The sequence below is a fragment of the Acanthaster planci genome, linkage group LG07 (genome assembly GCF_054643075.1).
Source record: "Acanthaster planci isolate LZ-2023a linkage group LG07, COTS_SCS, whole genome shotgun sequence".
In the NCBI taxonomy this organism is placed as follows: domain Eukaryota; kingdom Metazoa; phylum Echinodermata; class Asteroidea; order Valvatida; family Acanthasteridae; genus Acanthaster; species Acanthaster planci.
The window spans coordinates 9319610-9332985 of NC_141783.1; the positions used below are offsets into that span (position 1 = coordinate 9319610).

Genomic DNA, 13376 nt, shown 5'->3' on the forward strand with positions numbered 1-13376 from the left:
CGCTGGAATTTGGATTGAGCTAGTGGACCGAGCTTTTTTAAAATGCATATATAATAAAAAAGAAGAGATGACAACTACAGTCAAACATTTATCCTACACTAGAGTTAAACAGCACTGAGCAGTGACTCTTACAAAAACAATGCGGCAGAAACCAAAGTCTGCAGACTCCAAAAGATCAGAGACATCATATCTCAAATCTTGAGAGAGAGTAACGCGAGAGAGACCTCTTACAAAAAGCTAAAGAGGTGGATATGTGCAATACAATAAGTGGAACACGGGGTCAAACTCCTGGGAGCAGCGACGGCAGCGGTAGCAATTCCCGCCATCATGGGCATTATTAGCGATCGGTCTCGTGTTGGAGGGGGCGGGCATAGGCACGCCATGCTCAAATATGCATCTAAGCATTTGATGATGAAAACCAAAACACAACGACCAAATCAGAGTGCTGGCAGATGCTAAACTCAACACAATCAACGAATATGTCTCTTGCGCTATTGAAGACAGTGATGTCTTGCAAAAAGAATTTGTATTAATTTTGTCTGAATGCCAAAAATTTAATGAACTGAAAGAAAAAATCAGAGTGAAATTAAGTACAAAATTAGAAGAAGCCAAGACGATGCACAAGCTTCTTTTGTCGGAGTTCGGAGACCCCAGCCACCCATATGTACCATACGTCTCCGATCCGGAGTCCCCGGCAGGAAGTGGTTAACCATTGGGTAAGCGATCCTATATTGTTTTATCAACAACAAAAAATTTAATTTTGCAGTCTATTGTGCGATGACTGCTTGTGGGGTGGGCTTTGATTTACTCAGTGATCCCAATCCGTATGTATCAATTTGGTGTAACTTTCATGTGTATTACACAGTGAGGATGATTTTATGGCATCACGCCAATCCCGGGATACGATGCATTTAACGCATTAAACAACAACTATGATCATCGCAAGTTCATTGACACGTGCCAACTATTTAACGTCGATTCAGCCAAGTCTTTTAAACAAACGTGAGACCACTTGAGTAGCAGATTAGGAGCCGCTTACTTCTACGAAAATGGAAACGTACATGTACCGGTCCCAGGCAAAAATTACGATGCCCACGACCTACACATACATGTAACCATAGGGAAATACGCAAGCTCTACATACCTGACATACATGGGAATTGGATGGGCCAAACCGCCCAAGGGTTTGAGTCTTGCAAGTACGTATACCGTAACTTGGATCGAGCAGTCGGAAGCTGTCACGTTGGGCTGGTGGGATTTTATTCCGTGCAAATCAAAATTGACAGATGTTACGAGTTACGAAGCTTACGTGTATACATGCATTAATAGGAGCCCAAGCGCAGACAAAGACGAGTGTATTGGCACCGGGCAGCGGTTTAGATGCCCCAAATCAGTTTGTTGCCATTGTGGAGTCTTTGATTAACTTAGAACCAGATTTACAGCAAACAGGTAATACCGGTACATGGTGGCCCCTGTGTTAAGCGTGTAAAGTTTGGGCTAGGTCGGGGTTGGTCACGACTTTGTACTCGAGCATCAGGTCTGACATGGAGTACTGGGCCGCGGTATTTGTTGATTTGACATCTTTGCCGCGGTTGATGAAAGTAAGTTCGTACGTCAAAGGCTCTTTGAAACCGCTGGGATAAAAAGGCGCGTGGTCTGTCAACAGCGGAACATCTAATGGTATCACGTACCTGTTCTTAAACGCGTCAGCGATCGCTTCGTCTTTACCATCGTTACTCGCATTGTTGGTGTCGTCTGCCCCTAGTCGCAAATTAGCCATGTTTCCCTTTCTACACCAAAATAAACCATGTTCTTAGTCTGTGACAAAGGCAACCAATTGTCTTTAAAATTGTGAAAGACATCTGCATCTCTGTAACTTGTGATTTTGTTGCCTTGTAGACTGACATTGAGTTCACTGACCAAGTTGCACGCAATGAGGTTGTACACGGTTCGATTGTCATCCGACCTGCCATCTAGCTCTAACTTGAAAGCAAGTTTGACGGTACTCGGTAAGATGACATCATCTACGCCTAAAGCCAGAAATTTGACAGTGAGTGTGTGTGTCCCGGCAATGGTAATTGGATTATGCGTAACTGTGACTTCGCATTGTCTGCCTTTAATGGCCCTAGATTTTTTTGAAAGAACGCATGAGGCAAGAACGTGTGAGTCAACGCACTTTTAATAACGTAGATGAAGCCTTCGTGCCTACTCGGAACTGACAGGGAAAACTTTTCACAGACGTTGCCACCAGAGCCCAAGTTAAGCCATTTTTACGTGCCTTCAGAAGACCAATGCGTTAGAGAGCTCGTGTGGGCTCTCGGAGGAACAGCAGAGGTGGGTTAGCTCGCGTATCTGTTTGCTTAAACTCTGTGTATTTTAAAATCAACATCACTAAAAAGCATGGACAAGGAATTTTCTCGCTTGTTTTATAGTCCTCGAGGTTATTGGAAACGGGAAAGTGCCTTCGATCACTTGCACAAAAAAAGGGGTGTGGATAAAAGCGCAGTGAGAAGATGGTTAAAAAAAACAGGCCGTGTGGCAATTGTATTTGCCTGCCCTTAAATACTGTACGTACCCAGGCCAATGACTATGCAAAAAGACTTGATCGAACCCAACGACATGCATCAAATGGACGTGTTGTATTTGTCCTGGGATTGTGTAAAGAGACGCACTTACAATTACGCATTGACGGTGGTAGACGTTGCTTCTAAATACAAAGAGGCGGAACCTCTCACTAGTGAAATGGCCGACCAAGTGGCAGACACTTTGAAAGAGGTTATGACAGGTCTCAGTTAAAGTTCCCAAGGCATGTACAGGTAGATGCTGGTTTGGAATTTAAGGGAGAGTTTAAAATGCTCATGAAAAGAAAGGGCGCTGAAGTGTTGGTAGGTGACCCGGGGGTTCATCAATCGCAAGGGATCATAGAACAGTTCAATAGAACGTTGGCAGAATGACTGTTGGGACATCAGTACACACAAGAAATGTTAAATGTTGGTTAGCGAAACGTGGAATGGGTGGAGCGTCTGCCCCAAGTCATAAAAGCATTAAACAAAGAAAAGACCCTATTGATGTGGCCACAAGTTTTTTTACTTTTTTTTTACTTTTGAAAGCTTTCAAATGTATTCGGAGGTAAAGTTGTTCAAGTTTCGTTCCCAGCAAAAGTGACCGTATGGTAAATCCATCCGTAAAGATTGTTTCCATTGAAGTACCCGATGTATATCACGGGTTTGTTTTGGTCATAATCCAATAAAAATTTACAGTTTGCTTTCATATAACGAATGCTTCCAACACTTGACATGCTGCCACATTTGGCATACTCAAAAAATAAGTGTTGATCAATGTCGGTAACTAATTCGAGTTCGATGCCAGAATGTTTTAAAAGTGCACGCCAAGAGAAACTGGGTGCCGTGTAATAATTAGCAGGGCCAAGGCCGTAATGCATCTTGCAGACTTTGCGAAGGTTTTCAAAAACACACACGAGTAACAACGCGTCCGTTTCTACACAGAGATAGCAATGGTCTCCCAAGGTGTGACATTCGAAAGCTTGCCAGACTTGTTCGGCTCTTGAGTAATCTTCTTCAGACACGTTCTCTTGTCTGAGTGAACTGTAAAACTTGTCTCTGTCGGGTAACTGCGTTTCTTTGAAGTTTTCAAATTAGTCTACATGTTCATATGGATAAACGTCTTTTTGCAAAAGCAGATCTGTGTTGTTCGGGAAACGTTCTCTAAGTAATTTAAAAACCTCCCGAGGGCAGGCTTTCACTAACATTGAGCGAACATGCCATAAAATTGAATGAATCTAAAAACCGTAGTTGGCCCACCAAAAAAAAGTATTTTTTCCGAGTTTTTCGGAATACAAAACAGTTTGTCGTTGCTACATGTGGATAGACTTTGCATATTCAAATGGGCATCATAATTTTCTAAATTGTGTAAAATGACTGGAATGACAGTCCTACATGTATGTGGAACGATTTGTAATTGTAAATTGCAATGATGGTGAGCCGGGCCGTGATAGGCACCAGTGATGTGACAGTGATCTCTGACTTTTCTAAGTTCGTTGATGGGTTTTTAGCAGCTCATGCAATGGTATTCAATAAAACCACTGTCCATTTTTAAAACTAAATTCAATCTTTTGGAGTTTAGTTTTTGGTTTTTCTCCAAATAGGGAATCGACACTGTGATTCTTTGGTAGGATAGATGGGTTTTTTGCAGATCCAGCATGTGCTGCGCGGGTCGTGTCGTTGGATTTTTAAATATTCGGTTGATTTTACCCTTTATTGCATGAGAGACTTTATAAACAAAGTACATGTAGCAGCGTTTAGCCCTCGGTATGTTTTGCGACTCGTGCATACACCGTCACATCGTACAATTGCGTAAGAGTAACCAGACAGTTTGTGATGTTGAGTTTTAATCATGTTGGTGTCTTGCGGTGGCACAGGTTCTAAAACCGATTCGAAATTGGCGTATATAACAAAGGGAGTGGCTTGCTTATTTTTTTAACCTTTCAACTTGAATTTTAATTTGTCTTTTTCGGGTAGTAATAGTTTGGAACGCGGGCATCTATTCCTAGGCAGTCTTCTTTGTGTCGGTTTAACTTTTTGGCACTTCTAAATTGACAATGACATCTAAAGCATTGACATATTTTACCTTTGTGTTTGCTTATAATGCTCGAAATAAGTTTAGAAAGATTTTATACCGGTAGGTTTGTTGATTTGAAATGTTTTAGAAACATAGACAATGGGAAATTGTCCATTTTTTACATTATCACCAAATATATTCATTGCCAAGTCGTTCTGCGCTTTGATTTTTGAAACTTGAGACACAGGTGTGAGAAAGTCGATGTCTGTAAAGTTTAACCCCTTTCTTGATGTAGTGATTCTATCTTTATTTATTTTATAATTTGGATTGGTTTCGATTTGGCATTTGACTTGTCTGTATAAAGTCCAACGGCTGCCCATATTATACATTATTTTTTTGTACGTTTATAACCACTTTTTTATTTTCCATGTATTTGGGTAACTTGATGTAAGTGCCATCCAACAGATCATAACGCGTCACGTTGATATAAAATGCAACGATCTCGCCGAGTACAAAATTTGATTCATTATTGGTAAATCGGTCCATTTGCTCTTCTAACGCGTTCTTGACATCTTATTCATGAAACACTGTAATGATTTCCCTATAAAACACAAACATTGTTGTAACAACTTCTCCTTGGACCGGTCTTTCCTTTTTAAATTGGATTTTGATCACTGTCTGTAGCTTGTAAGCTCCTATATTTCATAATTTAGACAACGCTTTTGATTCGATTTGTTTTTTGTGTAAAGCCAAAAAGTGACCAAGATCGTTATTAAAAACATGCGGGCTTAATTCCCAGTTTCTAACACTTCCTTGAAATCGTCTGACCTCTCAAATGCCTACTTTGTCAAATATTTCCGGTCGAGTGTAGGATTTGATCGCTGCAATTAAATCTTTTCGCAGCATGCCACCGTTTCTACCCGTAGCAATCAGTTGTAATTGGTGGTTTTGTGTCACTTCATTTTACGCCGTAAGTTTTTAAATTGATCTTGACTCACTGTTATCGCTTGTACTAGTTCTCTTTTAGTGTGTTGACAGCGTCGAGCTGGGGGTAGAGGCATGTTGTATCGCTCAATGTAGTCTGATAAAAGTAACTTTCTTATGTAACTAAAGCCAGAGAGCATGGGTCTGGCATCTCGGTTATTTGGCACACCCTGTTGATCGTTTTGTGTATCCATTTGTTTTAATCTTTTTCTTACATGTATAATATTAAAAACCAATTTTTTTAATTTTCCCAACTATGACATTTATTTAACCCATGTTCACAAGTCCTCCATTTTTTATTGCGTGCTAAACAATACAAACAACTATTACTAATCGTTTTGTTGAGCTTTAATTTAAACTCTGACAGCGGTTTTTCTTTGAGATAATTGTTACATTTTTTGGTTTCCATGTTTGACGGGTGTTACGGTTTTTTTTATTATATGTCAATATTTTTCATTTTTGTTTACAATTAGTATAAATATTAATAAGGGATATCCATTATTATTAAACCTAATTTTGCTTCTTCTTCGTCTAAATAAGGTTCGGGTCATCTTCCCTAAATCTCAGATACTGAAATTCACCGGTTTCTTTGTCATATTTTAGATGTGATTTGTCATCTAAATTTTCACAACCTACACTAATGAGAAAAAAATCGCAAAACTGCAGTCGAGGCAAGTGACATTTAAAACAATTGATGCATTCGTGACAGTCCTCCTATGATTGACAATAGGAGCAATTCTAAACAAAAACAACAATTTTCTAAACAGCGACTGTCTCTACACTTGATACATCCAACATCATCTGTCACGTTGATTGAATCATGGCTGTGACAACAAAAGTTACAGAAATAGCAGTCTGTGCATGCGCTGATGCCAAGGGGTTTAGGTTGAGGTTTTTGCCTTTGTTTACACTTGCGTTTTTGTCTTTGTACTGGCATCTCTGTTTTTGGTTTGACGGAAGGTATAATGATATTTTTCAATTTTTTTAACAAAAGCAAGAAGGTTTAAACTGCCCTGTCTGCCCGCGGACCTTGATCTAGGCACGCCTAGATCGCCTTTGACTCCCGCGTCGCCTTTGGTCCTTGTGCGATGATATTTGGTTTTGTGTGAGATTTTTCCATTTTTTAGGGTCAGGCAGGTACCCGAGGAAAAAGGTGCTCTAAAACTCTCCCTTCTCTACTACTCCATTAATAATAAAATACTAGACCCACCTGTCTTTGGTTCAACATGAGAAGTAGACATTCAGAACATGCACATCAGGTCAGTATCCACAGACGACTGTTTCTAGTGTGCACACCATCCTCTTCCTCTCATGTGACAAAGTGAAAACTTTGCTGTTGTTGACCAAGGGGAGTCTAGGTGCCCTCAAATGGCTCCATTTGTGACTAGACCACCAAGAAGATAAGCCTGAGATGGATCTGGGAATGGATAAAAATGAAACTGTAAGTTTCACTATTTATCATTTTCAAGGATCATAAAATAACCCACCATACATGCATGTTTGTAATCATATCAGGATACATGTAATATACATGCAAACATTTGGGTGGGAGTAACCCTCCTACAGTCTAACAGCACAAATATACACAAATGGCAACAAGTCACTCTTTTGCATGTGTTATGGAACACAAATATGCACAGCTTCAGTGCGTATACAGTTGGTTGCCAGCACAAAATGACACAGGCTCTTTTGTGCTGTCCTTATCGATGGCGTAATGTCACGCCACATTTTATTACCCTGCACAACAAATTAAGAGTGATTTCATCAAACTTATGCACTGCGCAAACTGTCCACGCCTTGCACAACAAATTATGGCGTAACTTACACAGTCATTTTGGATGGCGTAAATCGCACTGAACAAAGTCAAAATGAGCGATATGACCAGCGCATCGTGTTTGCGTAAGCCTCATCACTGCAGACGAGATATTTTTACAACTTTGTTTTAGAAAGTAATGAAAAACTTGTTTGGCTAAGAGAAAAAGTCAAGATTTTGGTTCAGTTATGATAAAGAAAAGACAAAAACTTTTTTAAATTGGAAGGCAGAAGTAATTTAATGGCTGTTTGATGACTGCTGTGACTGCTAGGCTGAGAACTTTCACATACCACTGGTGAGGATGGCATATTAGGCATCAGAGCACAGCACCACCAAGCAGATGTCTTACCTTCTTTGCAAGGAAATAGGGCTACTGGTCGACTTGGTCGTAAAGACTCAAGAGAAGCCACTGAAGGCATACAGCCTGCAACCAAAGGAAAAAATGTAACAGGGTTTGAAATCATCTTTAAAAAAGCATAATATCACAAGAAAACCTACTACCAGTACATGTATGTATCAAATAAGTTGGGGTGCTTTTAACCTCGGACAACTTACTATCCCGATCAGTGATCTAAGAAATGTTGGGCTGGTTCCCACACTCTGGCCAAGGTGGGAAGGGACATACTGCAATATCAGGTAGACATGGCAGCCAGTCAATTGTTTTGCAGTCCCCATGTTAAGTGACAAATCATTCTGGCAAATCCAAGTTGATTTACAAGTCATTTGGTCCAGTCACAGGTCAAGTCATTTGCCGGTCAACTCAAGTGACAAAAAGACAAATTACAAGTCTACCATACCACATGACATACCACAAGATATCAGATTCTAGCTCAGCAACATCTGGCGACCACTCCTACGAACTAAGGCCCACCCCCCTCCCCCCGACGTCAGGGTCCCCTACACAAGAAGTACACACCATCCCAGCATTAGGGTCACTTATGAAATGACCTAAAGTCATTCCCTACCACCCTACCACCAGTCCAGCTTTCATTCAGAGATACATGAACTTGTACGTGTAGCACACAGCTGTGTTGTGTCAGTTGTTTTGACATTAAATTTATCCATCCATTTACATTGTCATTCATTCAGTTATTCTTACACTTATCTTCCATTTATGACATCCTGTTCTTGCAGCCTCTAATAGTTTTTGGAGTACAAACACCAAGTTCACTAAGTCTTCTCCATATTCCAGAATTAAGACATGCCAATACAGGCACGACAGAGTGGCCTGTATAATGAGACACATGTACATGCAGGAATATCCCAGCCCAGCATCTCGCCCTTAACAAGGCCAGAGATCTTGACGAAGCCACCTACCGGAAGTTACGCCCCATCAGCAAACAGCCTCCCCGGATGTACATGTACGGTCTACCCAAGATCCACAAGCCGGGGACACCCCTGATACCCATCGTTTTGTGCCTGAGTTCCTTTGCCTACAACCTCTCCAAGCATCTAGCCGGGATCCTGTCACCGCTGACCGGTAACACAACAAACACCGTGCCCAACTCCACAGCTTTCGCAGAGTTCCTCCGCGGGCAGCACATCAACAGCCATTAGGCGTTGATCTCTTTCGACGTCGTGTCTTTGTTAACCAACGTCCCTATAGATGGCACTTGCTGTGTGGCCCTTCGTCGCCTGGAGGAAGACCCTGAGTTACCTGACCGGACATCGCTCTCCCCTGCTGAGATCGTCTCCCTCCTAGAGTTTGTCCTGCGTTCCACGTATTTCCTGTACGATGGAGCGTACTACGAACAGACGGACGGGGAAGCCATGGGTAGTCCGGTGTCAGCGGTTATTGCCAATCTGTACATGGAATCGTTCGAGGAGGAAGCCCTGCAGAGTTGCCCACCCGACTGCCGTCCTACCCTGTGGAAGCGGTACGTCGATGACACCTTTGTCATTGTACCACGGGATCAAGCCAGCCGTCTACTCAACCACCTGAACAGCCTCAAGCCCAGCATCCAGTTCACCATCGAGAATGAGCAAGACAACAGCATCACATTCCTGGACACCATGGTCCACAGGGAACCCGCAGGCAGCCTGACCAGCACCGTGTATCGCAAGCGTACCCACACCGACCAGTACCTGGAATTGACTCACTTTCCATGATTCTGGTGTCTGCCAATACTACTTTCCATGATTCTAGTGTTTGGCAATACTGCTTTCCATGATACTAGAGTTTGGTAATACTACTTTCCATGATACCAGAGTTTGGTAATACTACTTTCCATGATACCAGAGTTTGGTAATACTACTTTCCATGATACAAGAGTTTGGTAATACTACTTTCCATGATACAAAAGTTTGGTAATACTACTTTCCATGATACCAGAGTTTGGTAATACTACTTTCCATGATACCAGAGTTGGGCAATACTACTTTCCATGATACCAGAGTTTGGTAATACTACTTTCCATGATACCAGAGTTTGGTAATACTACTTTCCATGATACCAGAGTTTGGTAATACTACTTTCCATGATACAAGAGTTTGGTAATACTACTTTCCATGATACAAAAGTTTGGTAATACTACTTTCCATGATACCAGAGTTTGGTAATACTACTTTCCATGATACCAGAGTTGGGCAATACTACTTTCCATGATACCAGAGTTTGGTAATACTACTTTCCATGATACAAGAGTTTGGAAATACTACTTTCCATGATACAAAAGTTTGGTAATACTACTTTCCATGATACCAGAGTTTGGTAATACTACTTTCCATGATACCAGAGTTGGGCAATACTACTTTCCATGATACCAGAGTTTGGTAATACTACTTTCCATGATACAAGAGTTTGGAAATACTACTTTCCACGATACCAGTGTTTGGCAATACTGCTTTCCACGATACCGGTATTTGGCAATGCTACTTTCCATGATACCGGTATTTGGCAATACTATTTTCCATGATTCTGGTGTTTGGCAACACTACTTTCCATGATACCGGTGTTTGGCAATACTGCTTTCCATGATACCAGTGTTTGGCAATACTACTTTCCATGATACCAGTGTTTGGCAATACTACTTTCCAGGATATCGGAGTTTGGCAATACTACTTTCCATGATACCGGTGTTAGGCAATACTACTTTCCATGATTCTGGTGTTTGGCAATACTACTGTCCATGATACCGGTGTTTGGCAACACTGCTTTCCAGGATACCAGAGTTTGGTAATACTTCTTTCCATGATACAAGAGTTTGGTAATACTACTTTCCACGACACCAGTGTTTGGCAATACTACTTTCCATGATACCAGAGTTTGGCAATACTACTTTCCACGATACCAGAGTTTGGTAATACTACTTTCCATGACACCAGTGTTTGGCAATACTACTTTCCATGATACCAGAGTTTGGCAATACTACTTTCCATGATACCAGAGTTTGGTAATACTACTTTCCATGATACCAGTGTTTGGCAATACTACTTTCCATGATACCAGAGTTTGGTAATACTACTTTCCATGATACCAGAGTTTGGTAATACTACTTTCCATGACACCAGTGTTTGGCAATACTACTTTCCATGATACCAGAGTTTGGCAATACTACTTTCCATGATACCAGAGTTTGGTAATACTACTTTCCACGATACCAGTGTTTGGCAATACTACTTTCCATGATTCTGGTGTTTGGCAATACTACTTTCCATGATACCAGTGTTTGGCAATACTGCTTTCCATAATTCGGGTGTTTGACAATACTACTTTATCCACTTGTAAATCATGTAAATAGAATGGCTATTGAATTCCATAATATACATGTGCTGGTACATGCAGCCATACAAAATGGAGAGTGGTGTTCATGTACATATATATCAGGTACACATGTACATGCACATGTACATGGAGGAAATGTCGAAAGTGTAAAGAAGAACATTATAAGCAATCCTGATTGTGTGGGAATGTTTTAAAGACATCAGTATAATTTCAACCATTTCTTCCTTTCAAATACCCCAAAGAATTTAAGGTCTCTAACAAGTTTTTTGCAAATTATTTTTTTAAACAATTTAAATCATGCTGTTTTGGGAACCCCTCTCTCGTCATCTTTCATCAAACAGTGATTTGAACTGTACATGTATGTTGATTTCTGTTTGAGAAATGGGTTTGTGGGTACACCAAGGAATCAATCTCTTTTGGACGACATGTTCTTAAAGAACCGGTTATTATAAACTCGACGTTTCGGCCTGTGTGCTCTGGCCATCCTCAGGAGAGTGTGCCGGACTGGAGTGGAAAGCTGGTTACATTGGTAATCCGGAAGCAGTGGAGCATGGAACAGGATTCGCAGGTTGTGTGACTCAGCGTGTGCCTTGTTGCGTGAAGGTGTTGGATCCTGGAATTGGTGGGAACCTTGGGTTCATGTATAGGGGACCCTTATGCCAAGGGGGGGTGGGGGTGGCTTCGGGTAGAGAAGACCCTAACGCTTGGGTGTGGGGCATGGGTTTCGGGTATAGGGGACCCTAATGCCTGGGAGTGGGTGTCTGCTTTGATGCTAGTAGGAGGCACCAGTTGTTGCTGAGCTTGAAGCCGATGTCTTGGGGAACGGTGTTGTGCCGGAAAATTTTGGTGGCTTATCTGGCCAGTTCTGGATGGGGGCGATGAGTTTTGCTTTGTCCCAATTTGATGCGGTGGTCCGTGGAGTGTGCGTGTTTGATGATGGTCGACTTGTCCTTGTGGGTGTGAAGTGCAGCCTGCAGCTTGTTGGGTGCTGAATGATGTACTTTGATGTTGACAGACTGTAGGATGCTCCGGAGTTGGTGGGAGATGGGGCCCAGGTACGGTAGACATGCTGTGGCAGTGGGGGGTTGGGAGGCTTCGGGTATAGGTGACCCCAAGGCCGTGGGTGAGGGGGTCTTCGGGTATAGGAGACCCTAACGTCTTGGGGAGGGCTTGGAAAGGCTGATACATTGATAGCTGTTCATCTTGAGGGCGGACTTGATGTGATGGAGTTCTTGGTGTAGGTTGTTCTCGTCGCAGATCTCGTAGGCTACCTGCAGACGAGGGTGCAGTTGACAGAGGTCTTGATAGCCGGGTGGTGGAAAGATCGCTGGTGCGGGTACCGGTCGGTTTGGGTGGGCTTGAAGTGGACACGGTGATTGAGGGTGCCGTCTGGGTTTCTGGACGGTTGAACATCTGAGGAGAGGTGTCCATCTTGTTCTTGTTCCATGGTGAACTTGATAGTGGGGTGTTGCTTGTTGAGGTACTGGAGGAATTCTTGGAGGTGATCTTGACCATGGGGCCATATGACAAATGTGTCGTCAACATAGCGCAGCCAAATGATGGGTTTGCGGGTGGTGGTGAGGAGAGATGATGTTTCAAATTCTTCCACGAAGATTACCCTTATAACCAGCTACCCACTCCAGTCCAGCACACTCTCCTGAGGACCGCCAGAGCACACTGGCCGAAACGTCGAGTTTATGTGACATCATGCTCAATAACTGCAGGGTTGATGTTGTCAAAAAAAGGGCAGGGTTTTGAGTTTCGAGGAAAATTATGAGGGGAAACTGTGAGTGTTTTAAAACATGACACATGGTGAATTAAAATTTGCAGGGGCTAGTTTATCAGTAAGAAAGTCACATTTTCTCACAATTTAGAATTTGAAATTTTCAAAAAATGGGGTCAACGCAACAAAGAGAGTACTGCCTTTGTTTTTTTGTGGGGACTTGACACTTTTGCAAGATTAAAATAACCAAAAACTGGGGGATCCCCAAACATGCCAAGTATACAATCCCGAAAACGATAAAGAGGTAGATTATAAGATTATAGAGACGTCTAGGAAGTCTATGGTCAGGGAAACACACTTATCACATATCGGTTGGACCATTTTGGAAGGGGGGGGGAAGCAATGGCAAGGCCCGCAATACACACTGCGTTGTCAAGCTAGCTGTTAACGCACATTTACAATATTGTGAAATACACATATGTACTTCAGGGAGTGATCATATTTTGCGAAGAAACAGTTGTGAAGTTCTGGGACAAATAAAATGTATGTTTTCC

General features: G+C 42.0%; 1 protein-coding gene across 16 annotated transcripts in view; it reads right to left on the bottom strand.

Moving 5' to 3' along the window:
• LOC110990166 (uncharacterized) overlaps positions 1–13376 on the bottom strand; it is a 117246-nt gene that overhangs the window by 86407 nt on the left and 17463 nt on the right. For 11 of the 16 annotated variants that reach the window (XR_015425949.1, XR_015425943.1, XR_015425944.1 and 8 more), the window contains 2 exons: positions 7725–7799; positions 6773–6979 (listed from right to left, as the gene is read on the bottom strand). The exons of the other annotated variants lie outside the window; for them this stretch is intronic. The gene's annotated coding sequence lies outside the window, so the exon portion shown is untranslated. The remainder of the gene's footprint in view (positions 1–6772; positions 6980–7724; positions 7800–13376) is intronic. 16 annotated transcript variants of the gene reach the window in all.